Source organism: Oryctolagus cuniculus, chromosome 13 (assembly GCF_964237555.1).
Source record: "Oryctolagus cuniculus chromosome 13, mOryCun1.1, whole genome shotgun sequence".
NCBI lineage: Eukaryota > Metazoa > Chordata > Mammalia > Lagomorpha > Leporidae > Oryctolagus > Oryctolagus cuniculus.
Window position 1 is genome coordinate 16,116,885 of NC_091444.1, and position 26,049 is coordinate 16,142,933.

The 26,049-nt window shown below is 46.0% G+C and overlaps 1 long non-coding RNA gene across 1 annotated transcript; it reads right to left on the reverse strand.

Annotated features, from left to right (window-relative positions):
- Positions 1-25,228, reverse strand: LOC138845056 (uncharacterized). Its single transcript, XR_011381789.1, has 2 exons — positions 25,151-25,228; positions 1-459 (listed from the first exon to the last, which is right to left on the reverse strand). It is a non-coding gene; the product is annotated as an uncharacterized lncRNA (long non-coding RNA).
- Positions 25,229-26,049: the final 821 nt, after the last annotated feature.

Consider the following 26,049-nt stretch of genomic DNA (forward strand, 5'->3'; position numbering starts at 1 on the left):
TAAATATACTGAAATTTATTTATACATTGCAATACAGCAATAAAAATAAATGAACTAAAACCTCACGTATCTGCACAAACCAATCTCAGACACATAACATTAAAGGTACCAGCTATTAAAACAATAGTTGAATGTGATTCCATTTATATAAACACAAAAGGTATTGTTAGGAGTTGTTTAGCGACTGAGAGGGGGGTGGCTGTGACGGGAGGGACTGCAGGTGGCTCCTAAGACACTGGCACAGTTCTCTTAGTTCACCTGTATTTCTCAGTATTTTTGAACTGTTGTCAGCTCCCATCTGCACACATCTCAGTGGCATTGAAGAACAAGCATTCGTATGTCCTGCTGAAGGTGGGGCATCCAACTGCTCATTTCCACAGACTGTGGGTTGGGTTCACGTCTGCCCCAAGTGCCTCCTCACTTTCTTCACAGACCACCAGCTCCCCGGGGCACGTTCTCCTGGAAGCAAAAGAAAACCCTTGTAAAAGCCACAGCCCCCATGAACAAACAGAACAGGAGAAGAAACAGCGATTAAAAACTGGAACCGAAGAATCAGGACGAGTGATAACAGGCAGAAGGAAGATGTGAGAAGCAACCCGGGGTACACCAAAACTTCAGGAACTGGTGCCACAACTTGGGAAGGGGTGGAGAGAATGAGCCAAAAATATGAGGATTGTTTAAAGGCTTGCTTAAGGATTTTAGAAGCACCTGGGCCCCAAGTCTCCTTCCACACCCGGCAGGTGACCCCCTCCTCACACGCTAACAAAAGGATGCCACCGCTCCATCCCCCGTCGGCTTGGCTATGCCGCGGAGGGTTTGCCCACTACGGGAGCAAGCAAGCAGGTGCAGTGAGTGGGAGTAGAAGCTACTGGGTGGGTGGCTGCAAGGACAGTTGTCTGGGGAAGATTTCTTTTCAGTGTTTGGGGTTGTTTATTGAAAAAAAAGTGATGCATCACCAAAAATCAAAGATGGAGAGAACACACGGGAAGTTGGGAAACAACATAGAAGGTGTGAAAAAGGCTTTTAAGAGCCCAAAAAGGTAAACAGGAAAGTGGAGCATCAGGTACCATCAGGTACCATCCAGGCTCAATTTGTAGTTCAAACTCATGGGCTGAAAGTAAGATGGGTTGGAACCGGCGATGTGGCACAGTAGGTTAAGCCAACACCGGCAACACCAGCATCCCATATGAGCACTGGTTTTTGTCCCAGCTGCTCCACTTCCGATCCAGCTCCCTACCAACACACCTGAGAAAGCAGCAGAAGATGGCTCAAGTCTTTTGGCACCTGCACCCACAGGGAGACCTGGATGAAGTTTCTGGCTCCTGGCTTCAGCCTGGCTCAGCCCTGAATGTTGTGGTCATTTGGGAAGTGAACCAACAGATGGAAGATCTCTCTCTCTCTCTCTCTCTCTCTCTCTCTCTGTAACTGCCTTTCAAACAAATTTTAAAAATCTTTTTAAAAGAAAGATGAGTTAGCAGTTATGTGTTAATGTCAGAATATTCACAGTTTAAAAATATAGACATTGTAGACTATTGAGGTTTTTTTACTAAAAGGGGGGGTGGAGGGGAGCACTAGGAAAAAATAAGATACCCAAATATATTTTACAAACAGGATTTATACAACAGACTTGACAAATAAGATACCTCATTACAATGCAGAATCTATGAAAGCCTGAGGTTTTTTTTTTTTAAGAATTATTTTATTTATTTGAAAGAGAGTTACAGAGAGAGGTAGAGACAGAGGGAGAGGGGTCTTCCATTCCATTAGTTCACTCCCCAAATGACTGCAACGGCCGGAGCTGCGCCAATCCGAAGCCAGGTCTCCCATGCAGGTGCGTGGGCCCAAGGACTTGGGCCTCTTTTACTGCTTCCCCAGGCCATAGCAGTGAGCTGGATCAGAAGAGGAGCAGCCAGGACTTGAATTGGCACCCATATGGGATGCAGGCACTGCAGGAGGCGGCTTTAACCTGCTGCGCCACAGCGCCGGCCCCAAAAGCCTGAGTTTTAAACAAAGTCTTGCTGAAATGTTTGCCAAAGATTGTCAGTAATTTTTGAAAACTGAAAACAATGGACCTTTTGAGATGTGCTCAGATATCAGTTCTAAAAACTATGTTACTGACAAAAGTTTACCTGAGCCATATTCTGCTTTATACACAAAGCTTAGCGGTACTATTAAGTATGTTCAGTGTTTAAATATTAGACGTGAACACACTTTTGGGAACAGTCAGAAGTTCTATGTCGGCACCACATGGCAATGCAAAATTTAATTTTACTCTCATATCAAAAAACTTCTTAGGCCAGCGCTTTGGCATAGCGGATAAAGCCGCCACCTGCAGTGCCAGCATCACATATGGGTGCTGGTTCAAGTCCCAGCTGCTCCACTTTTGATCCAGCTCTCTGCTATGGCCTGGGAAAGCAGTGGAAGATGGCCCAAGTCCTTGGTTCCCTGCACCTATGTGGGAGACCTGGAGGAAGCTCCTGGCTCCTGGCTTCGGATTGGTGCAGCTCCGGCCATTGCAGCCAATTGGGGAGTGAACCAGTGGATGGAAGACCTCTTTCTCTCCCTCCCTCCCTCTCTCTCTCTTTCTCTCTTTGCCTCTGTCTCTCTGTAACTCTGCCTTTCAAATAAATAAATAAATCTTTAAAAAAAACTTCTCAATCTTGAACATCAATCTCACACATGAGTGTGAATAAAGGACCCTTTATGGGATGGCAAATCAGCAGAGGAAGGTGTCACATTGTCACTGACAAGAAAGAAGCAATGTGCTGTGTGGTTTAAGAGCCAAGGCATCTGTTTCATTCCCACCCTATAGTTACGCGTGCTCAAGATTCAATTATAGTGGAGCACAAGATAACAGACTTGCTGGCTTTGGCAATGCTGTCAAGATTGTGGCCAAGTTCATCATTCTTCCCCAGTCACAGGCAACTACATAGCATTTAAGAGATTTTGGAACTGCCTGCTCATGCATTCATAGAAGATGGTCAAACAATGAGGAATAGTGGCTAATGAATGTTTGGAAAAGGAAAGCAAAAGAAAAAACAGCTGCTAGTCCTAAAGAAAGCCTCAGGCATTGCACGTAGCAGAAATGAGTACCTTCAGCACAGGGCTCACTAACAAGCTGTTCCTTACGGAGAAGGTGGCTTATTGGCTGGAGCCAACCATCAGAGGATAAGAACCACACGATGCTACCTCCTGGGGGAGCTTCGGGTCACGCGGCTCCACCAAAGGTGCTGCAATGGCTGTGCACTCCGGAAGAGCTCAGATACAGAGAGAAATTCACAGATTCTGCTAACCTGAAGGCCAAGTCCATTGCTCCACAGATACAGTTATAAATCCAAAACGTAAGGATGAACTTGGCCCGTGTGATTATGTAAAACATCACATGCATCCAAAAGCTTTAAAATACAAAACAGTGAACACCATCGTCTGCAGAATTTTCCTCTAGTTGTGTAAAAAGCTTAAATGTGTGCGACAGTCTCCATAATATGTGCAACCACCAACGACCAAATCTCCAAAGGCAGAAATATCAGGAGTAGATGAGTAGACACCTTAGCTGGCTACAATTCTAGAGGAAAGAATGTCCAGCAACGCAGAGGCAACGTGACCATATCAAGTCCCCCCAACCGAAGTTGAATGTGCATCTCCCTGGAGGACAAAGGTGTAACCTGACAGTGACAGGCAGCCCAGCAGCTGAGATGTCCAGGTAGGAGTGCGCACCTGGACCATTGCTGGGTTTGGATAGGGCTGCCCCTGCAAGGGTTCCTGTGTGATCTGGTCCTCAGCGGGGCAGTGTGGAGGTTGTAGGACCTTTGACAGACAGGGTCTAGTGGGAAGTCCCTAGGTCTGTGGAGCCCTCTCCTTGGGACAAGCTAACATGGTTCTCCTGAGACCTCCATTGATCCCCAGTTTGTCCCTTCGACTTCCTGCCTCACCACGAGAGCTCCCCTCTTGCTCCAGCTGTTGCAATCCATCCCATGAGGTCTGCACAGAATCAAGCAGGTGTTGGCACCACGTCATGACTGCCAGAACTAGCAGTCAAATAAACTCTTTCCTTTATAAACTTAGCAGCCTCTGATATTTCATTATGTTAACAGGAAATGGACTAATTTGATCAAAATGATGAATTTTAAAATTTTAACATGATCTATAATGATTAAGCTCATTGGCCTCATTGTGAATTGCCTTTGATATTCCTGAATTCATTCTACGATGGTCGCATTTGCCTTGGGATCAGTTCTGCTACGTATTCAGCTTACTGATCAATCTCTCCACATTTGCCTAAAATACGTGTGGTGCTATTGCACTCTACTTGTACAGAAATCATGTGTGCACCACAAAATTACAACAAAAAGAGAAAACATGCCAAAATGTTGACCATGGCTTTCTCCAGGTGTCCGTCAATTATTTTTTTTCTTTTTTGCTGGCCAAAAAGCAAATGTTTTCATTGCCTTAAAAGATAGGAAACAAGTTACAAGAATGAAATAAGAATAACTTCAGGATTTTTATTCGTTTCCAGATACCAAAAGATAATTGAATAATACCTTTAAGTTCTGGAAATAATCATTCATAAGATTCCCTATGGGAAATTATCAAATGAAAAGACATTAACAAGTTGTGATTTTATGTAATTGCCTATCTCTTCAGTTTTTGGGATGGCAATTTTCCTTGAGTCATCAGTTCTCTGAAGAAGTTAAGATCACTGGTTTGTAGTTGGTTCATGTTTTTTTCTTGTGAAAACAGCAGAAACAGCTTCCAAATCTCCTTGCACACCAGCCCAGAAACTTAAAATCTCCAAGATTTTCTTTGAAGATGTGTCCAGCCAAACAAGACCAAAATGGAAAAAGATAAAAAAATAAAACTAGAAAATAATGTTTCTAATGCAAAAAAAGCAGCATGGGGAATTCCAAAATAGCATACAAGTAAGCGGCAAATACTAACAGTCCATGCTGCCGTGTAATGCTCCAAGGGTCAGCTACTTCCTTCCACTTTGAACATGTATTTTGCTTCCCAATTTCTTCAGAAATACACATATTGATACCAGAGGGGAGGGCAAATTTTGTCTTGCAAAAATAGTACTTATGGAAAAATAGCTTTAAAATGAAGACTAATGCCGGCGCCGCAGATCACTAGGCTAATCCTCCACCTTGCGGCGCCAGCACACCGGGTTCTAGTCCCGTTCAGCACAGCGTGCCAGCCGCAGAGGCCATTGGAGGGTGAACCAATGGCAAAGGAAGACCTTTCTCTCTGTCTCTCTCTCTCACTGTCCACTCTGCCTGTCAAAATAAATAAATAAATAAATAAAATAAAATGAAGACTAATGACTCTGCTTTATATTGTGTTACACAGGTACCTGTGGAAAGTATTTTTAACAATATGATAGACTTGCTCTAGGAGTGCATTTTGGGATTCTACAGCGATTTTAAATAGCCTTAACTCTGCTCATACATCGCTACATTTGCAGTGGGGACGTGCAACTGTGGTTGAGTATCCAGGAAATTAACAACTAACTATTGTAAACATAAGAGATGGAAATTTGCATCCATCCTACTCCAAAGACAGTCTTAGGACATCGGCAATAGTGGCTGAGACAAAAGAATGAGAATTGAAATGATGAGTGCAAAAGTCATCAATCAGAACATCCCTCAATTTAAATTACCTCACGTAACTGATTCCAATTTGATTATGTTCTTTGAAAAACTAGCTTTCTTTTTAAACTACATAATTCAGTAACACATGGAAAATGCTACCTACATCACAGAATAAGTACAAAATAAAATTCAAATGAATAGATATTTCAAGGTATAAAAGAAAAGAAAGAAAGAATATATTTTCAGTCCTGGAGTAATCTTTTTAAGCAGGACAAAAAAAACCAACAAGGTTATAAGGGAAAAATAGAAACTTAATTTTTCTTGTATAATGGACACCTATTAAGGAAATAACCCCGAATAGTAAAAAATAAATAATCTAATATCAACTAAATGCCCATCAATAGACAAATTAAGACACAGTTGCAGCCAGCGCCACAGTTCAATAGGCTAATCCTCTGCCTGCGGCGCCGGCACCCCAGGTTCTAGCCCCAGTCGGGGCACCGGATTCTGTCCCGGTTGCTCCTCTTCCTGTTCAGCTCTCTGCTGTGGCCCGGAAGTGCAGTGGAGGATGGCCCAAGTGCTTGGGCCCTGCACCCCATGGGAGACCAGGAGAAGCACCTGGCTTCTGGCTTCAGATCGGCGCAGCGTGCCGGCTGCAGCACACCACCAGAGCAGCCATTGGAGGGTGAACCAACGGAAGGAAGACCTTTCTCTCTGTCTCTCTCTTTCACTGTCCACTCTGCCTGTCAAAAAAAAAAAAAAAAAAAAAGACACAGTTGCAGAATGGAATATTACATGCCTATTTTTTAAAATGAAGTATATCTGAAAGTCCTTTAACAGAAAGTGTGCCAAAACAAAAAGGAAAGTCAAAAAGGAAGTCTCAGGGCCTGTGCTGTGGTGTAGTGGGTAGGGCAGCCACCTGCAGTGCTGGCATCCCATATGGTCACCAGTTCAAGTCCCGGCTGCTCCACTTCCGATCCAGCTCTCTGCTATGGCCTGGGGAGGCAGTGGAAGATGGCCCAAGTCCTTGCGTCCCTGCACCCACGTGGGAGACCCCGAGGAGGCTCCTTGTTCCTGGCTTCAGAAGGACACAGCTCTGGCCACTGCAGCCAGCTGGGGAGTGAACCAGCAGATGGAAGACCTCTCCTTCTCTCTGTGTAACTCTTTCAAATAAATCAATAAATCTTTTAAAAAATTTTTCAGAAAAATTAGTATAATTTTATTTCAATAAAAGAATGTACATAAGTATACGTATATGAGCAGCCATCTGTAATGAGAATACTATTTTAAATATAGTGAAAGTCTTTATTTCCTCTATAATTAGCACTCCCCTTTAGTTAAAGCAGCTTCCAGTTCCAATGAGAGGAAGTCTGCTATCTGTAGGTGGAGGAAGAGATACCCTGACCATACAGAAGAGAAAGCCCTCGTGTCCCAGGGGAGGAGCAAAGAAGGCAGAATTCAAAGGACGAGGCATGGGAAATTCAGGCAAATATGTGTTAACGTGAGAACACGCGGCCTAATGGCAGAGATATAGAAATGGCACTGGCATGAGAGGGATCCAGCACACAGAGGGGCGGCCTTGACCACACCCTGCATGACGTGCAGAAGTTGCCACCTGCCCAGGGAAGCAAGGGCATGCTGAAGGGACCTGTGGAAGGAAGGGGCCTATGGTCAAGTGCAGAAGCCATAGAATGCAGATTCCTCGAGGACCTGAAGCCACGCGGGGTCCAAGGTGAAGAGCAGCGGATGCTAACACCTAACAGAGACCAAGGGAGACTAATGGCATCACCGATGCATTGGTGAAGACAGAGGTTGGCACCTCAGCTGGAGACAAGCAGGAACTCGGAGGACGGCACGGACCTTGCCCCACTTCTCCACCACAGGAGATAATCTGCTTCCTCCCCACTGATAGCTCTGCAGAGAAGTCAGCAGAGGACAGAAATCAGATGACAGAGTTAACCTGAAATAGCTCACCTGGGAAGAACGGAGCTTTGATAAACATGTGCTCCAACACCACCCCGCCCTGCTACCCAAGCAGAGAAGCCATGCATTTTTGCATAATATGAACTATGGCATATTACATGTTCACTGAAATACAAAAGGAATTTGAAAATAATTTTTTATTTTTAAAATAATTTTAGAGATAGAGAGACATGCATACAGACAGAAAGAGATGCCCCAGGGACAGAGCCAGGAGCCAGGAACTCAATCCAGATCTTTGGCGTACATAGTCAGGGACCTAAACTACCTAAGCCATGATTTACCTGATACTTCCCAAGGTGCACATTATCAGGAAACTGGAATCAGAAGCAGAATCAAACCCAGACACTCCAGTATGCGACATGGGTATCTTAACCACTTGGCCAAACATCCACCTCTGAAAATCATTTTGAAACTTAAATGAATATGATTTCATGACAGGTTAGATATAAAGGCATGAAGAAAAGTGAGAAGTCAAATGCAGCCTCTAGATACCTGGCACGTTGTGAATGGGAGGTGATGCCATTAACCAAGACCGTGTATGGCAAACAGAACAACTGAGATGGGGCTTATGGCCGGGACTGGATCTGACCTTGAATCTGTGGAAGTTGAAGGGCCTACAAGACATCCTGGTGAAGATGGCCAGGAGGCAGCTGAACACTCTGATTCAAGAATGTTCTAGGGACTAGCACTGTGGCACAGCGGGTTAATGCCCTGGCCTGAAGTGCCGGCATCCCTTATGGGCGCCGGTTCCAGAACCAGCTGCTCCACTTTCGATCCAGCTCTCTGCTCTGGCCTGGGAGAGCAGTAGAAGATGGCCCAAGTGCTTGGGCTCCTGCACCCACGTGGGAGACCCAAAGAAGCTCCTCACTCCTGGCTTCAGATCGGCGCAGCTTTGGCCACTGCAGCCAGTTGGGGAGTGAACCAGCGGATGGAAGACCTCTCTCTCTCTCTCTGCCTCTCCTCTTTCTGTGTAACTCTGACTTGCAAATAAATAAATAAATCATACAAAAAAAACAAACAAACAAACAAAAAAAAAACAAAAAGTTCTGACTGCTCTGCTTCTGATCCAGCTCCCTGCTAATGCACCTGAGAAAGCAGGATCTTTCTAGAATGTTCTAGAAGCTGGTCATTCCAGAAAAGGATGAATTCCTGTACTCCTATAACCAACGCTCTGTAAATAAGTTGTAACCGGGTCGAACAAGATTGAACTACTAAGCACTTGCTTTCTTGGTGGGTGGTAAACAATGATGGAGGGTGAGTGAGGTCTACAAGAAAGAAGAACAGAACAAAGAGGAGGCAGAACAAGTTCATTCAGGGAATAAACCTGAGAGGTGACTCACATCCGGCATGCACACTGGGCCAACAAGTGGCAGAGAGCTCAGCTCCCCTACAAGCTAAGTTGATACAGACCAGACAGCTGAGGGTCATGACATGGAGGGCATTCGGAGGGGCTGAGCTGGTTTGGGGAAGAATGCAGGCAGCTAGGAAGACCTTCAGGGATTGGATATGCTGTCAATCACACAGGCAAGGAACTAAAATGGCTCTACGGCTTCTGTCCTTGCTCCATCAGGGTGACTGTTTATTGGGGGGGGCGGGGGGAGTCTCAAGGTGGCAGATAGTTGCCCTCTCTGTTCCTTCTCTTAAAAAGGAGCGGGACCAGTGCCAGCGCTGGCTTTGCTGGAATCCCATATTGGAGTGTGCTTCAAGTCCCACTTCCTATCCAGCTGCCTGCTAATGTGCAGAGAAAGACAGCGGAAAATGACCAAAGTGCTTGGCCCACTGCCACCCATGTGGGAGACCAGGATGGATTCCCTGCTCCAGGTGTCAGTGTGGCCCAGCCCCAACCCTCAACACCAGAGGCTGAGAGCTCTCTGTCTCTCCCTCTGCCTCTCTGTCACTCTGCCTAAGTAAACATCTGTGAGCTTGGGAGATGCACACATCTGAACCAGGTCTCTCTGGACAGAGTTAGAATCTAACCTGCTCCTGCGTGGGGCATGGGCTGCTCTTTGTGCTTCAGTCCTCTCTGCCTTCCTCCAATGAGTCTCTAGCAGCAAAATACTGCTCGCTTGCCTCAAGCCACTAGGAGGGTTTAGAGGCATGTCTGTACACACCAGCCCCCAGCACAGCACTGTGGAGGGACACTAGCTGCCGAGTCTCTCTGGGTCATGGTTTATCTACCACTTCAGGAAGCACCGGACAGAGGGAGAAGCCACAGTATATGCTCAGAAATAAAATGCAAGGGGATTTTAAAAGTTCATGGAGAATGGAATTGGCCAGCAACGTGGCTCACTAGGCTAATCCTCCGCCTTGCGGCGCCGGCACACCGGGTTCTAGTCCTGGTCGGGGCGCCGGATTCTGTCCCGGTTGCCCCTCTTCCAGGCCAGCTCTCTGCTGTGGCCCGGGAAGGCAGTGGAGGATGGCCCAAGTCCTTGGGCCCTGCACCCCATGGGAGACCAGGAGAAGTACCTGGCTCCTGCCATCAGATCAGCGCGGTGCGCCGGCCGCAGCGCGCCAGCCGTGGTGGCCACTGGAGGGTGAACCAACAGCAAAAAGGAAGACCTTTCTCTCTGTCTCTCTCTCTCACTATGCACTCCGCCTGTCAAAAAAAAAAAAAAAAAAAAGTTCATGGAGAATGGAATTAAAAGATAAGTTTACATTGATGCAAAGAAAAATTGTGATATCCATGCATAATTTTTCATAGCATTTCCATGAACTTTCTGAAGACCCCACATACAAATGAGGCTTGAAGCAAGACAGCCACATTAATTCTTTAAATTTAGTTTCCCAGAACTCTTTGCATTTCTCCCAAACTTCTTAACCCCAAAAATATGAGAACGTTGTTCTCTCTAGCTAAATGCTGGTTAGGTTTCTTCCTCTTCTGTAAAGTCCTCTCATTCCTCAAGGCCCAGCTCGAAGCTCCTCCCTTTGGGGAGAGGTTCCCACGCACAGTAGGGACTGTGACCCTGCACTTCACTTAGAGGATGTCTACACACTGCATTAGCATCTACGCTTAGCTCTTCAAGAGGAGCCACACTATTCATTTTTATAAACTCCAAATCTAAGCATAAAAAATTAATAAACTTTGCTCACAGAAGGTGCCAAATAATTTTTTAATTCTTATTGAAGACAGACAGACAGACAGCCATTCTGGTTCTCTCCCAAAATGTAGGCAATAGCCAGTACTGGGCCAGGTCAAAGCCAGGAGCTTAGGAACTCAGGTCTCCCATGTGGGTGGCAGGAACCCAATCATTCGAGCCATCACTGCTGGCTCCCAGGCTCTCCACTGGCAGGAAGCTGGACTCAGGAGCCAGAGCCAGAAGTCAAACTCAGGCAATCTGTTATGGGCTAAAGATGTCTTAACCAACAGCCCAAATGCCCACCCAGTGCTCTATACTTGCACATCTGGTCCTTGGCACCCAATCTGTTGTCTGACGCCTTGCAGTAAACTCACACAAGGATAGAATGAAGAGAGGCACAAGATTTACAATCCATTGACTAGAGCATCTCTCCTTGTAGGAAAGAAAATGCAAGATATTATGCTGTAAACTCAATAATGTCAAGGCTGGTGTTGTGGCGTAGTGGGCAAAGCCTCCTCCTGAGATTCCAGTGTTACGGGAAAACGTCAGCAGAGAAATTATTGTTACCTTGGTTCTTTGTCTCACATGGAAGAAGAATTTCCAAGCAGACGGCAAAGAGATTTAAGCAAATATTTTACTCCCCAAATTCCATTGGGATCCCCTGACTATCTATTAACCCATCTGACTCCTCACACCGGCATCCCATGTGGGTGGCAGTTGAAGTCCCAGCTGCTCCATTTCCAGTCCAGCTCTCTGCTATGGCCTGGGAAAGCAGTAGAAGATGGCCCACGAGCTTGGGCCCCTGCACCCATGTGGGAGACCCAGAAGAAGCTCTGCTCCTGTTTCAGTCTGGCCCTGGCCATTGCAGCCATTTGGGGAGTGAACCAGCGAATAGAAGACCTCTCTTTTTTTCTCTCCCTGCCACTCTCTCTCTCTCTCTCTCTCTCTCTCTCTCTCTCCCCATAACTCTGCCTTTCAAATAAATAAAATAAATCTTTAAAAATAAATAAATAAGCACAATAATGTAAAGTCCTGGCAGGCCCAATCATTATGCTACAGTTTTCAGAGCAGCATCTCCGACATTCTCTCCTATGATAAATCTTCTGAGTATCTGGAGATGATAGAAGATGGAGGATGTTTCTAGCTTTTTCTGATGAAGTTTTTATAATGCATCCTGACATCTTTTTAAATGTGTTCAATGCTGATAAAATGAAGATTTTAGATGCTGGCATTGGAGAGAGGCCTTGAATTTCAGCCAGTGGAGTCCCAAGATAAATAAAAGTGGTTTATATTGAAAACAAGGTAGGAAAATGTATTAGACATTCAAGACTGTTCCAAGGTCCACAGGCATTGACTGCAGTCTCAGAGGGCTAAGGCAGCTCTGCACAACATCATGTTAGAGCAGGTGTTGCCAACCATGGAGCGAGAGACAACCGCCTTGGAACCAGCCGGAAGTGCACTACAAATCATGTATCACAAATAGCAAAGGAGCAACACTGGTGAGTGATATTCTAATACAACTTTCTGTAGCTTCAAGATGCATGCCTTGTCAATATATTATCAATATTTTCACTCCCTGACATGTCTTTTTTCTTTTTTTGAGTTAGAGATGAAAAGTTCAAGCTGTTCATCTTCCTTCTCCTCTTTGGAGAGAAGCTGAACATTTTTAGAGTGGCAAAGAAGTCTCTCTCTCAAGATCATTGTCATTGTAAACTTTACACACCAGAAACCTGCAACGAGATGCAGACAACTAACCGACTTTAGTTCTTCATGTCAGTATTTGCATTAATTTGATAGGCATTCTAGAAATCAGAGGTACTTATTTTCTTCTGTCTTAACACATATCAGTTAACAGCCACAGGTGTAATATACCATAAGTATTTATTTATTTATTTATTTATTTGAAATGCAGAGTTACATAGAGAGAGAGGGAGAGATGGGGGGGGGGGGGGATATCTTCCATCTGTTAGTTCACTCCCCAAATGGCCACAATGGCCAGAGCTGGCCCAGGCCCAGGCCAAGCACTTCACCTGGGTCTTTCACATGGGTAGCAGAAACCTAAATACTTGGGCCATCATCCACTGCTTTCCTAAGCATGTTAGCAGGGTACTGCATTAGAAGTGGAGCAGCCAGAACAGGAACCAGTACTCACTATGAGATGCCAGCATTGCAGGTGGCGGCTTCACCCGCTGTGCCACAAGGCTGCCCCCCCCCCCAAAGAAACTTCTTTTAATTCCACTTCCATGAACTTCTCAAGGTGTCCTTGAATTCTCAGTTCTCCTGTAAAACTTAAAGCCAAAAAGATTTGCTTGGCTCAGAAGATGGTGTCAGAAGGGAATTTTACTTTTATTTGCATGGCCAATATTTTGAAGTTATATGTGCCCTTAAAGAATTAGAAGGCCACAGTTGCTACTTTGGAGATTGGCCCTCCGCGCCTTTGCGAGAGCTCCAGTCTTGCTCATCTCCTGACCTGACGTCACTACAGTCTTCACCGCTGGGCCCTTTCCTTTCCCTCCACCCTCCAAATTCTCTCTGCTCTTGGTCTGAATTGGACCTCATCAAGCCCACATTATCCTCCCTGTCCTTTATTCTCATTTGCTTTGCCCCGCTGTGCTCCTCTTTGCCCTAGAAATCCTGCGCTTTCCACAAACTCCTTGAGGTCAACACCGGGATTCAAGTGGGGAGGGATGATGAGTTTTAAATGTCAGCTGCTCTGAGGAAAACAGAGCTTGAAGGATGGATTGTGACCCAAACTGTTCTGTTCTCCTTTGTATGTTTCTACTGACATAAAAAGTCATAATTTCAAAGAGTTAGAAACATATTTTCACCCATGAAAGATGTCTAAACAAACATAAAGGTCACCAAGCTTTAGGAAATACCAGGAAATAAGGACATTCACAACAAATAAATCCAGCTGAAAACAAAACTTTCTGTACTTCCTGTGATTATTGATTGCTTATGATGACTATGTAATGCCTATTGGTGTTCTTGCTGAAGTTTTACCGTTGATCTGACAGCTTCCTTATCAACTACCTACCATATACTTGACATTGCTCAAGGCACCAGGAGGCAGGAAAACAAAAAAGATATAACCTCATAGCTCTCAGTAAAATAAAAGAGGAAAACTTGCGAACATACAAGCAGCACAGTGTGACACATCCAATATGTGCCATGATAAGATGGAATCATAGCAGGTACTTAGGAGAAACACAGAGAAATTATACATGGACTCTGCTCTTACAGCCTGGTAAAGAAAAAAGACAGGTAAAATAGATTAGAAAATGAAACTCTTGTCAGAATTTTGAAGAAAAGGAGCTATGAAATGCTGGAAGAAGAAACTTTTATTGACTTCTAGGAGAAGTCAGAGAACATTCCATAGAGATAGTGATGGGGAACTGGACCTTCAAAACATAGCAGTGCAAACTGTATTCTTTCCACTCAATTTGCTGTACACCTATAACTGCTCTAGGAAACAAAATTTTTAAATAACATAGCATTGGTGACAACAAGCATGTGTACCTGGGTAATAAGAGCATTTGGATGGAACATGCCTCAGAATGGTCCTCTCGGAAGAGCTACAGTGAGAAAAGGGGCCGCAGGAGGATGAGGAGGAGCAGAGACAGTTTCGGGGCGGGGCGGGGGGGTGGCTTCTGGCTATGTCTTTTGCAATGGAACAAACTCTAGCTTAAAGCCACAGCCTTTTTCTCACATTTCTTGATTTGTAGGGCAAGAACTAGAGCAGGTTTCGGCTACACGATCATCTACATGGAGTTGATGGAAGGCCCTCAGTGGCATTTGGCCTGCCACTGAGCTGCTCTGGGCTCACCATGCATTTGATGCCTTGGTGAGGGTTTGCTGCAGGTTGAACCCAGCAAAGCCCCTCTTCCAGCCCGTGGTTTCACCAGAGGAGAGCTGGATTTCCTACATGGCAGCTCAATGCTCCAAGAGTAAGCTCTTCCATGGGGCAGAAGTGGAAGCCAGGCTTCTAAGGCCCAAGGCCACAAAGCTTCATTATCATTACAGACTATTTTTTTAAAGATTTATTTGTCTTAATTTTATTTATTTGAAAGGCAGAGTTACAGAGAAATCGTCCAGCCTCTGGTTCACTCCTCAGATGGCTGCAATGGCCAGGGCTGGGCCAGGCCGAAGCCAGGAGCCAGGAGCTTCTTGCAGGTCTCCCATGCGGGTGCAGGGGCCCAAGCACTTGAACCATCTTCTACTTCTTTCCCAGGCCATTAGCAGGGAGTGGGATCAGAAGTGGAGAAGCCAGGGCTCACAGCAGCGCCTATATTTTGAAGCAGACACAGAGCCTGCCCAGATTTCAGGGGAAGGGACAGGGAGACTTATAATCCTTTGATGGGGGGCACGTCAAGGAATTATTGAACCTCATCAACCTCCCAAAGAAGGCATGATTAATTGGTCTACGAGCAAAAGAGATCACTAAGGTACCAGCAGGAAATGTAGACTGAAACAGACAGGAAGGACAACAGGAACCACGCCCAGGTCAGGGCAGTGTCACAGTCAGGGTGCAACTCAACGCCAACTGTTTGAGAAATTAATGAAAGTGTACTATACGTTGGAGACGAATAAAAGGGAAAGGGGAGATTTCGGAGGAAGGCGCTAGGCAGAGAGAGAGTTTCAGGAAGGAAAACAGAATACAAACAGAACACTGATACACTGAAAGAAAGGAATCAGAAAAGTGCAGCTGAAACAGGAAGGAGATGGGGCAGGTGCTGTGGCCTAGCAGGTAAAGCCGCCGCCTGCAGTGTGGGCATCCCAGTGGGCGCCGGTTCGAGGCCCGGCTGCTCTCTGATATGACCCAGGAAAGCAAAGATGGCCTAAGTGTTGAGCCCCTGCACACATGTGGGAGACTTGGAAGAAGCTCCTGGCTCCTGGCTTCAGATCAGCTCGGGTCCAGCCATTACGGCCACGTGGGGAGTGAACCAGCAGATGGAAGACCTCTCTCTCTCTGTCTCCCTGCAACTATGTAACTCTGCCTTTCAAGGAAATAAATGAGTTTTTTTAAAATAAATTATACTCCTGGCTGCCCCTCCACAGCACCTATCCTTATCACACAGTCAGTCAATAAAGCTTTCCTCTGAGCAAAAAAAAATATATATTTACATATTTTATATATTTACATATTTATATTTATATATATTTCTTAAATTTCTTTAAGAAGAAAAAGGTTAAATTAGCTACTCTAGTGTAAAGAAAACTTTAAGTAAAAAATTTATTTCCTTTTTTTTAACTAATCTTCGAACAGAACCCTTCAATTTACTATTGGACAGAAGGGCAAAGATAGGCAACTCTGTTTTATTGTTTTTTTCTTTGTGACACTTTCAGTTCCCCCTCTCGGAAAATCCAGTATCAAAAACCACTGGTTCTTTAGTTATTACCATAAGTTTGTAAGTAAGACTCTCCAGTACACAGAAAGAAGCAAAAGTAACGTATTAGGATAACAAAAGGTCTGGTCACTGGTCTTATACTTTTGAAGTATACATATATAAAAATATATATATATATATATAAATTGCAAGTATCAGCAAGGATATGGAGAAAATAAAACTCTATATGCTATTCGTGAGACTATAGATTAATACAGCCACTATGGAGAACAGTATGGAAGTTCCTCGGAAAACTAGAAATGGAACTACAATAAGACCCAGCTATCCTACTACTGAACATATTCCCAAAAAACTCAGAATATCAAAGGGAAACCTGTACCCTCATGTTTGTTATACCATCACAAAATACACCGAACACCGGAGTGAGGGAAAGGGTTTACTGGAGAAAACCCAGCAGGCTGGAGGGGAGGGACGAAGAAGGAAAAGGGGAGAGAAGGAGAGTAGAAGAGAGAGAAACAGAGAGGAGAGGAGCTAGTGAGGAGAGAAGAGAGACGAGAGGAGGAGAGGGGAGCAGACAAGAGGAGCCAAGAGAACCACGTGTTCAGGAACAGGCCCTTTTAAAACTTTGCCGAGGGGCCGGTGCCATGGCTCACTCGGTTAATCCTCTGCCTTGCGGCACAGGCATCCCATAAGGGCTCCAGGTTCTAGTCCTGGTTGCTCCTCTTCCAGTCCAGCTCTATGCTGTGGCCCGGGAAGGCAGTGGAGGCCCTGCACCCGCATGGGAGACCAGGAGGAAGCACCTGGCTCCTGGCTTTGGGTCGGCACAGCGCCATTTGGGGGGTGAACCAATGGAAGGAAGACCTTTCTCTCTGTCTCTCTGTCTCTCTGTCTCTCTCTCTAACTCTACCTGTCAAATAAAAAAAAAAAATTAAAAAAAAAAAAAAAAAAAAACAACTTTGCCAGAGGGCAGGCAGGGAAGCAAGAGCATCGAATCCCATGCAGCAAATCCCATTAGGATGGGGGTGGAGCTTGATATCAGTGGTTGGGCCATGGTGGCAAGGGCTAGAGCCAAGTATGTAAATGAAGGTGCAGATCGCGCCATAGATAAAACTGCCAGTTTCCTAACAATGTTCATTGCAGTGCTATTCATACCAAGACACAGAATCAACTGTGCTGCCCACTGGAACACAGCATGTTAAGTGAAATAAGCCAGGCATAGAGAACCAGATACATGTTCTCACTCACAGGTGGAAGCTAAAAAATTGATCTCAAAGAGAGAATAGACCAGCGATTCCTCAAGATTAGAAAGGGTAGGGGAGGTGGGATAGAGGGATGTTACAGAATGGATAAGTTGGTTAAAAGGAATGAACTCAGGTCCAACGTTGTGGCACAGCAGGTTAAGCCACTGCCTGCAGTGCCAGCATCCCATATAGGCGTCGGTTCAAATCCCTGCTGCTCTGTTTCTGATCCAGCTCACTACGAATGTGCTGGAAGACTTAAAAGATGGTCCAAGTCCTTGGGCCCCTGCACTCATGTAGGAAACTTGGATGGAGATCTTAGTTCCTGGCTTTGGCCTGGCCCAGCCTTTGTGTGTATTTGGGGAGTGAACCAGCAGAGGGAAGATCTCTCTCCATTTCTCTGTCTCTGAGTATGTGTGTGCCTCTCTCTGTGACTGACTTTCAAATAATAAATGAATCTTTTTAAAAACTAAAAAGTAGAAATTCCGGTGTTCTGCAGCACAGGGGGTGCCTACAGTTTAAACAAACTGCTCCTACATCTTTTGAAGAACTAGAGTTTCTAGTTTGAATTTTCTAAATACAAAGAAATAATACTTGCATAAGGAGATAGAAATGCTAATTACTCAGATTTGACCATTACACATTATATGACTATGGAATTAAATAGGTACAGTCATTACATGTCAATTTTTTAAATATTGAAGAACTCATTAAAAGTCTGCACCAGAAATCGCAGATAGCTTTTCAACCATAAAGGAAAGTGAGTTTACCGCTCTCATTAAAAATTATGAGAGTATTTTGTTTGTTGGTTTGATATTTAATGTCTCTCCTAATGCTTTTAAACTTTGCTGCACATAATCCTTCGTAAAAACAACGAATTCTCCCTCAGGCTTCCTAAAGGTCCCCTCCAGCCTCCTCCACTCCAGTGTGTGGAACAGACAGTGTTTTCTGTGTCTACATTGACATGAAAAGGGTTGGCAGGCCCTGATTTACATGGATACAAATTGAACATGAGATTTTCATAGATTCACAGATGGGGAACGCTCGACAGACATGGATGTGTTCATCAAAGTCCTGCCTGGAAAGGCATCCCCTTTCCTTGTGGCTAATCGGAGAATTCCTGAGATTTGGAGTGACCTTGACACTTGGATTCTTCCTCCTCCCCATTCCTGAGTCATGCGGTCTCTTTCTAATCTTTTTCAGTGTTTTAGGTATTGCCAGGGACTAAATTAATATATTATCTGCTTATCTAATGTGCAAAACTATGTATCCCACAAGGAATGCAAGAAAACCGTGCCACAGACAGGTGCACACGGAAGCAGCCACATGTTCCAAGCGGAAGAGCAGACAAGAGGCGTAGCTTTCCACCCAGCCTCAGCAAACTGACCGGCTGCGGGACAGCGACTTAAAATGCAGCTCACGGCACACAAAACGTCTCCAACTAAACTCCAAGGAGAGCCAAAGCCCAGACAAAGGAAGAAGCCTCAGATCCGGGCCTATGTCATTTTTTGTGACTCCAAGATAAAGTAAATAAATAATGGGCAATAACCATCTCATTTGGAGCCATTTAAAATGACTGCCTCCTTCAGCAGCCATGCAGGACACGCATCGCACAGATGGAACCTGACAAGCGGGCAGCTCCGAGCACCAAGGCTGCGTGGGAGCAAAGCTTTCTCCTCTAATGCCTGCTTTAAAACGCCCAGGGCATCCTGTGAACTGTTAAGGGGCAGTTACCTAATGAGGCTATTAAATTCATTAGCTGTGTGCTTGATCCAGCCCAGTTTCAAGTGTGCTCTTGAACAGGGCTAGGATGTTATGTCAGTCAGAGGTCACAGTCAACGGTGATGTGGTCACCAGCTCCTGGAGCGGGAGGGGCTGAAGCCTCCTAAAGGCTTTCTTTGCAAATGCAAATGATTCATGGCAGTCATTTGCATCTGTAGCTATGCAAGCTATGGTAATGATGCGCTCTAATGAAACCTAAGCCTGGGGCTACAGGCGGCTGACCTGAGGGGCTCAGGGAGGCTTCTCTCCACCTGTGTGACGGGATTTCACGGTTTCTAAAGCTGGGGGATTGTGGCTACCTTAGGGCAAATTCCTAACCGTAGGTGAGCTTTGCAACATCTCATCCTTATAACCCAGCAACTTTCCCGTGCCAGAATTTATTAATCTACAGAGCCTCAATCACGCACAGCAACTCTGGGCCGCATACTGTTTACTCTGGAATGAGTCCTAATTCATAAGGCTCTGCCAAAACATGTGCCTCAGGGGCATGTGCATAGCCTGGTGGTTAAGATGCCCCCCTCCATCCGCCTGCGGTGTGGCATAACTGGTAAAGCCGCCACCTGCAGTGCCGGCATCCCATATGGGAGTGGAGTCCCAGCTGCTCCACTTCCAATCCAGCTCTCTGCTATGGCCTGGGAAAGCAATGGAAGATGGCCCAAGTCCTTGGGCACCTGCACCCGCGTGGGAGACCCGGAAGAAGCTCCTGGCTCCTGGCTTTGGATCAGCTCAGCTCTGACTGTTGCAGCCATTTGGGGAGTGAACCAGCAGATGGAAGACCTCTCTCTCTCTCTCTCTGTCTGCTTCTGCCTCTCTAACTCTTAACTCTGCCTTTCAGATAAATAAATAAACCTTTTAAAAAAAAAAAAAAAAAAAAAGAAGAAGAAGAAGAAGATGGCCCCATTCCACATCAGAGTACCTGGGTTCAACACCAGCTCCATGCCTTCGGCTTGGCACAGCCCTGGCCAAGGCAGACTTTTGGGGAGGCAATCAGCAAATAGGAGTGCCCCCCCCTCTCTCTCTCAAACAAATTTCAGAAAGTACATTCGTTCATCTGAGGAAGGCATTTGATGTGGTGGTCTTGGTTAAGCCACCACTTGGGACGCCCACACTGCAGAATGCTTGGATTCAAGTCCCGGCTCTGCTGTCCAGTCTAGCTTTCCGTAAACCCACAGCCTGGGGAGCACCAGTGATGGCTCCCACGAGGGAGACCCGGATTAAGTTTTGGGATCCTGGCTTCAGCCTGGCTCAACCCTGGCTGTCGTGGGTATTTGGGGGAGTGAACCAAATGGATAGGAGATCTGTTTTTGATCTGTGTTTTTGTTTCTTCCATGAGTTTCAAAGAAAGTTAATTAATTAAAAATATATGTGGGGGCCGGTGCTATGGTGTAAACCACCGCCTGCAGTGCCAGCATCCCGGTTCAAGTCTCCACTTCAGTTCCAGCTCCCTGCTATTGCACCTGGGAAAAGCAGCAGAAGGTGGCCCAAATGCTAGTACCCTGCGCTCACATGGGAGACCTGGAAGAAGCTCCTGGCTCCTGGCTTTGGATCCGCACAGCTTTGGCCATTGCAGCCATCTGGGGAATGAACCATCAGATGGAAGACCTTTCTCTCTCTCTCTCTCTCTCTCTCTCTCTCTCTCTCTCTCTCTGCCTCTGCCTTTCAAATAAAAATATAAATCTTAAAAAAATGTACATTAAAGACACTGATGTTAAGTGTTTTTTCTTGTACCAAAAAAAAAAAAAAAAAAAAAGCATTTCTGCTTTCTCTCTATAAAGAAGATGATATTCTTGATGGTCTCCAAGCAGTATTGTTTGACTTCTCAGATCTTGGATTCTCAAGGTGTATGCTTATGAAGGACTTCTTAGGAATGGAGCTTTGTTTGCCCTCAAGTTTTCTCTATCAACTGCATGCTGCACAAAGCAAGCAGTTTCACGAGGGGCTTAAAAGATAGTAGACTGTGTCTATGCTGAAAGGTTAAAAAGTCAAAAAGCAATCCAGCGATTGTTCAGAAAATCTTCCAAAATAATGTGAATCATTTTGATATTTCAAAATATTAATTTTTCACTTCTCATCAGAACCGCAGGGGCTGGACAGACTTCTCTGAGCTGTTTTGGCTTTGCATTTCCTTAGGCAAATGCTAATAACTATTTCACCAGTTACAACTCATTTATTGCATCAGTCACAGCAAGACTTGGGAAGGGCCTGAAGGCAAAACAACACACTAGGATTTTTCATTTCATTTCATTTTTTCATAAATATTTATTATATTTTTTGGGAAGGTAGAGTAACAGAAAGAGAAAGAGAAAGGGAGAGTTAGAGAGATCTTCCTTCCACTAGTTCATTCCCCAAATGGCTGCAATGGCCAGGGCTGGGCCAGGCTGAAGCCAGGAGCCAGGAGCTTCATCAGGGTCTTCCACATGGGTGCAGGGGCCAAAGCACTTGAGACATCTTCTGTTGCTTTCCCAGGCACATTAGCAGGGAGCTGGATCAGAAGTGGAGCAGCCGGGTCTTGAACCAGCGCCCATATGGGATGCCCGTGTCACAGGCTGCAGCCTAACCTGTTATACCACAGCGCTGGTTGCTGTTCATTTCATCTGAATCCTTAAAAGGTTTAAGACAAGGCTCACAAATGTCAGTGTGTTCTTGGTTCTCTTTCCCTGCCACCTTCTTCTGTTCTCACCTTGACTGCTCTCTTCTTAGCTCCTTCCCGGGAATCATAACAGCTGTCGTGTGGGAATGGCCACGTGACCCAGTCCCCTCATGCAGAGTGTGTGCCTATGCTGACGACACTGGGAGAGGAGCGTTCTGTCCAGGGCCCTTGGGATCCGAACCCGGACCACTTTTGCTGCGGGGCCTTGATCCTCTCTGGTTGTGCGCTTTTTCTGTTTGTTCTCAACTCAGATCCAATACAGCTCACTCCACGTGTGTGTTCCTGCAGAAGGATCTGGGGAACTTAGAAGTGGAGCAAAGGGGCCAGCACCGTGGCTCACTTGGTTGGTCCTCCGCCTGCGGCGCTGGCATCATATATGGGTGCCAGGTTCTAGTCCCGGTTGCTCCTCTTCCAGTCCAGCTTTCTGCTGTGGCCCAGGAGGGCAGTGGAGGATGGCCCAAGTGCTTGGGCCCCTGTGCCCGCATGGGAGACCAGGAGGAAGCGCCTGGCTCCTGGCTTCAGATCAATGTGGCTCCGGCCGTGGTGGCCATTTTGGGGGGTGAACCAACGGAAGGAAGACCTTTCTCTCTGTCTCTCTCTCTCACTGTCTAACTCTATCTGTCAAATAAAAAAAAAAAAAAAAAAAAAAAGTGGAGCAGAGCCAGAAAACACAGTCTTGTAGTCTATAGTCTAGCACTTGCATTTATCTTAAATACGATGGAAACTGTATTAGCTGTCACTGTAATCAAGCTCCATCATAAACAAGTCCCAAATATCAACTAAACACACACACATACACGTGAGTGAGTGACTGGAGTCTCCGAAGATCGCAGCAATAAAGCCTTCCCACCTCCTTCCGCACAGCCCTTGTTGTCACGCGTGGTGCACTCTTCAGTGTTAAACTGCTTGAATCACGTTTGGTTCCTAAGCACAGAAACACAACCTTTGTACCCATGTTCTCAGGTCACAGAGAACTTCCGCACGTCATCACCTAACACAGGGCACTCCAGTTGATGCAGGAAAGAGAAATGTTGCCAAAAAAAAAAAAAAAAAAAAAAAAAACAAAAAAAAACTGTGTGACAAACTGAAGTTTTGCAACGAAATGTTTAAAAGATAATTTAAGGTTTTCTTCTACCCTAGTGAGATTGCCGATGTCAGGCCAATAAGAACTCATCTGTTAAGTATAAATATATCCATGCAATGTTTGGAACCTGGAATTACTGAAAAATTGTCATTTAAGCGGCCGGCGCCGCAGCTCACTAGGCTAATCCTCCGCCTTGCGGCACCGGCACACTGGGTTCTAGTCCCGGTCGGGGCACCAGATTCTGTCCCAGTTGCCCCTCTTCCAGGCCAGCTCTCTGCTGTGGCCAGGGAGTGCAGTGGAGGATGGCCCAAGTGCTTGGGCCCCGCACCCCATGGGAGAGCAGGAGAAGCACCTGGCTCCTGGCTCCTGCCATCGGATCGGCGCGGTGCACCGGCCGCAGCACGCCGGCCGTGGCGGCCATTGGAGGGTAAACCAATGGCAAAGGAAGACCTTTCTCTCTGTCTCTCTCTCTCACTGTTTACTCTGCCTGTCAAAAAAAAAAAAAAAAAAAAAGAAAGAAAAATTGTCATTTATATGAAATTCAAAAATTTAGCTAGGAATTCTGTATTCTACCTAGCAACTCTTAACAAAGAGCAAGGAAAATCTGTTTTCTGCCTAGATTTTCTAGCAAGTAATTATTTCAGCAGAGAACACCAGGCAGGTCTCCTTTTTAAAGAAAAAAAATCTGGTAAGTAATTTAACAAAACCAAGATTCCTCTGTAAAACAATCGCTCTTGTCCTAAAGCATACAATTTTTGCACATGTGTATTTGTGTGTAATTTGTTCCTCCAAATATTCTGTATCTTTAAAAACATAAATTTAAAAAAAGGAAGAAGGAGTCATTCTTGCTCAGGTTGGCCTCAGACAACACAGGAACACACATTCATAAAAAAGCTGCGGGCAGCAAAACCAGCCATGAACTTGAATTATCATCAAGATGAAGACAAAGGCATTAAAGCAAATGAGGAAGAAAAACTGCCTTGCCCAGACATCATTTTAATCAACCAGACTAGGACTGGCTCCGTGCTACCTTGTTCTGTAGAGGCGACGTCTCAGACTCTCACTTTGTTCTTGGCAGAGGGTATAATAGCTACGTGACACGGGCCTAGAGGGGTGACGTCAGGGGACTCAGAAGTTGTGACACTGCATTGACATGAGAACCAGACGGGCCAAGCATGAGGAAGAAACCTGGAGTCGTGTGCAGACTGAACTTCCCAGCACAGACAGCGGAGGGACCACTGGCAGAGGCCACGTCTCTCACCCTTCCAAGTGGCCCTGACATCTTTCTCAGAAAAAAACTTTTTTTTTGACAGGCAGAGTGGACAGTGAGAGAGAGAGACAGAGAAAGGTTTTCCTTTTGCCGTTGGTTCACCCTCCAAAGGCCGCTGCGGCCGGCACACCACGCTGATCCGAAGCCAGGAGCTTCTCCTGGTCTCCCATGGGGTGCAGGGCCAAAGCACTTGGGCCATCCTCCACTGCACTCCCTGGCCACAGCAGAGAGCTGGCCTGGAAGAGGAGCAACCGGGACAGAATCCGGCGCCCCGACCGGGACTAGAACCTGGTGTGCCGGCGCCGCAAGGCGGAGGATTAGCCTAGTGAGCCGCGGCACCGGCCCAGAAACCAGCTTTCTATGCTGAGTTAGCCGCGTGTGATCCCCAGTGTCTGGCAGGCTCTTATATCCAGATGAATCGCTGCTTGCACTGAAAACTACGATCACAAAATCCTATAAGCAGAACTGACTTGGGGAAGGAAAAAGTGGGGTCACATTCACCTCGGACCTGCACTGTGTTTAGAAAAAAGACAGGAGTGATAATGTCTTGGCAGCCCATCCTAGGGAAAGTATGAGTGCCTCGCGGGCATGAGCAGGGGCCGGTCCCCTCCCTGGGGACTGCAGGGTGTGTGTTCTCACAAATAGTACAAGCGCCCGTACTGTTTGCAGGCTGCTGGAGGTCATCGCTATTCTTTCCAAATTATCACAGTGCGACTTTATTTTCCCAGGACACCCTTGTTTAGAGAGGCTGCTCCCTAATTGTTTGCATCTGTTTAGGACGTGAGGCTTATGCTTGACCAACAGGCACAAGCAGAGGGCAGGTCACTTATTAGAGATAAAACCAGAGCAGGGGGAAAGTCTCACAATATTTGGGATTCGGATATCTTCTCCACGCAACAATGCGAGACAGAAAGGGCTCTTGGTTCACCACAGTAGCGCTCGGGGAACCGAAGCTCTGCCGCTATTTCTGATCCAGTTAATTATTTTCATAACTAAGCAGATAAATCAAGCACCGCCTCTTCCTTCTTTAGTTGGCGCTCTTTTTACGTTCTCTGAAGTTCGAATGTGGCTGTTCACCAGGAACAGAATATGATCATGAAATTAATCAAAAAAAGGGATCTCACACTCACCATGAACTTGGCCACACGCTAACTCCCATGAGAGGTGAAAAAGAGAAAGCAGAATCGTCCACGTAGAGCTTGCACTCTATAAAAGAGAAATAATTACACTGTAAATGAGTGCATGGCACGTGCCTATGTGGACACGGACAGCGTCATGAGAACACGCAAAAGGGAAACTTTAGCTTTTCCAGCAGAGGCAGCCTCTGAGGCTTGAGAATGAGGCATGACTTCACTTGGTGGATCCGGGGCAAAACCAAAGTTCCAAGTGTGCATTTGTTCAACTTCTGCTAATGTGCACCCGTGGAGGCGGCAGGCACCCTCCACCTACCTGGGAGACCCAGGCTGAGTTCTTAGCTCCTGCTTCAGCTGGCCCAGCCCTGGCTCCTGTGGCCACCTGGGGAGAAGGAGAAGAAATCTCAGTCTCTCTCTCTCTGCCTTTCAAATAAATAAAAATAAAACAAAAATGTCAAAGCTGGAAAGTGTTTCTAGAAGGAACGACCAAGAGTGTCACAGTCGGTGACAAGTCCTATGGAAAATCCTCACTGATTGACTGGTGGGAAGCTCACTGATCAGCAGAGAGGTGGAAGCTGGAGTGAAGCGGGCTAAGTCCAGGAAGGTAAGGAAATGGAGGCTTCCGGGACAGCCAGTTCTTCCCACTCCAGAGCGGTTCAGCAGTGAAGGGAAGGTGACTGCTCAGGCCCGACTCCCAGGGAAATGAAGGACCGAATGAGGATTAGTTTGTTTTTAATTGGATGTGCTTGAGCACGATTAGAAACCGATGGGAGAATAATTCGGAGAAAGGAGGGCTGTGTTTAAGAAAGAAGTCGGGACGAGCACTATGGCACAGCGGGTAAAGCTGCTGCCTGCAGTGTCAGCCTCCCATATGGGCGCTGGTTGGAGTCCCAGCT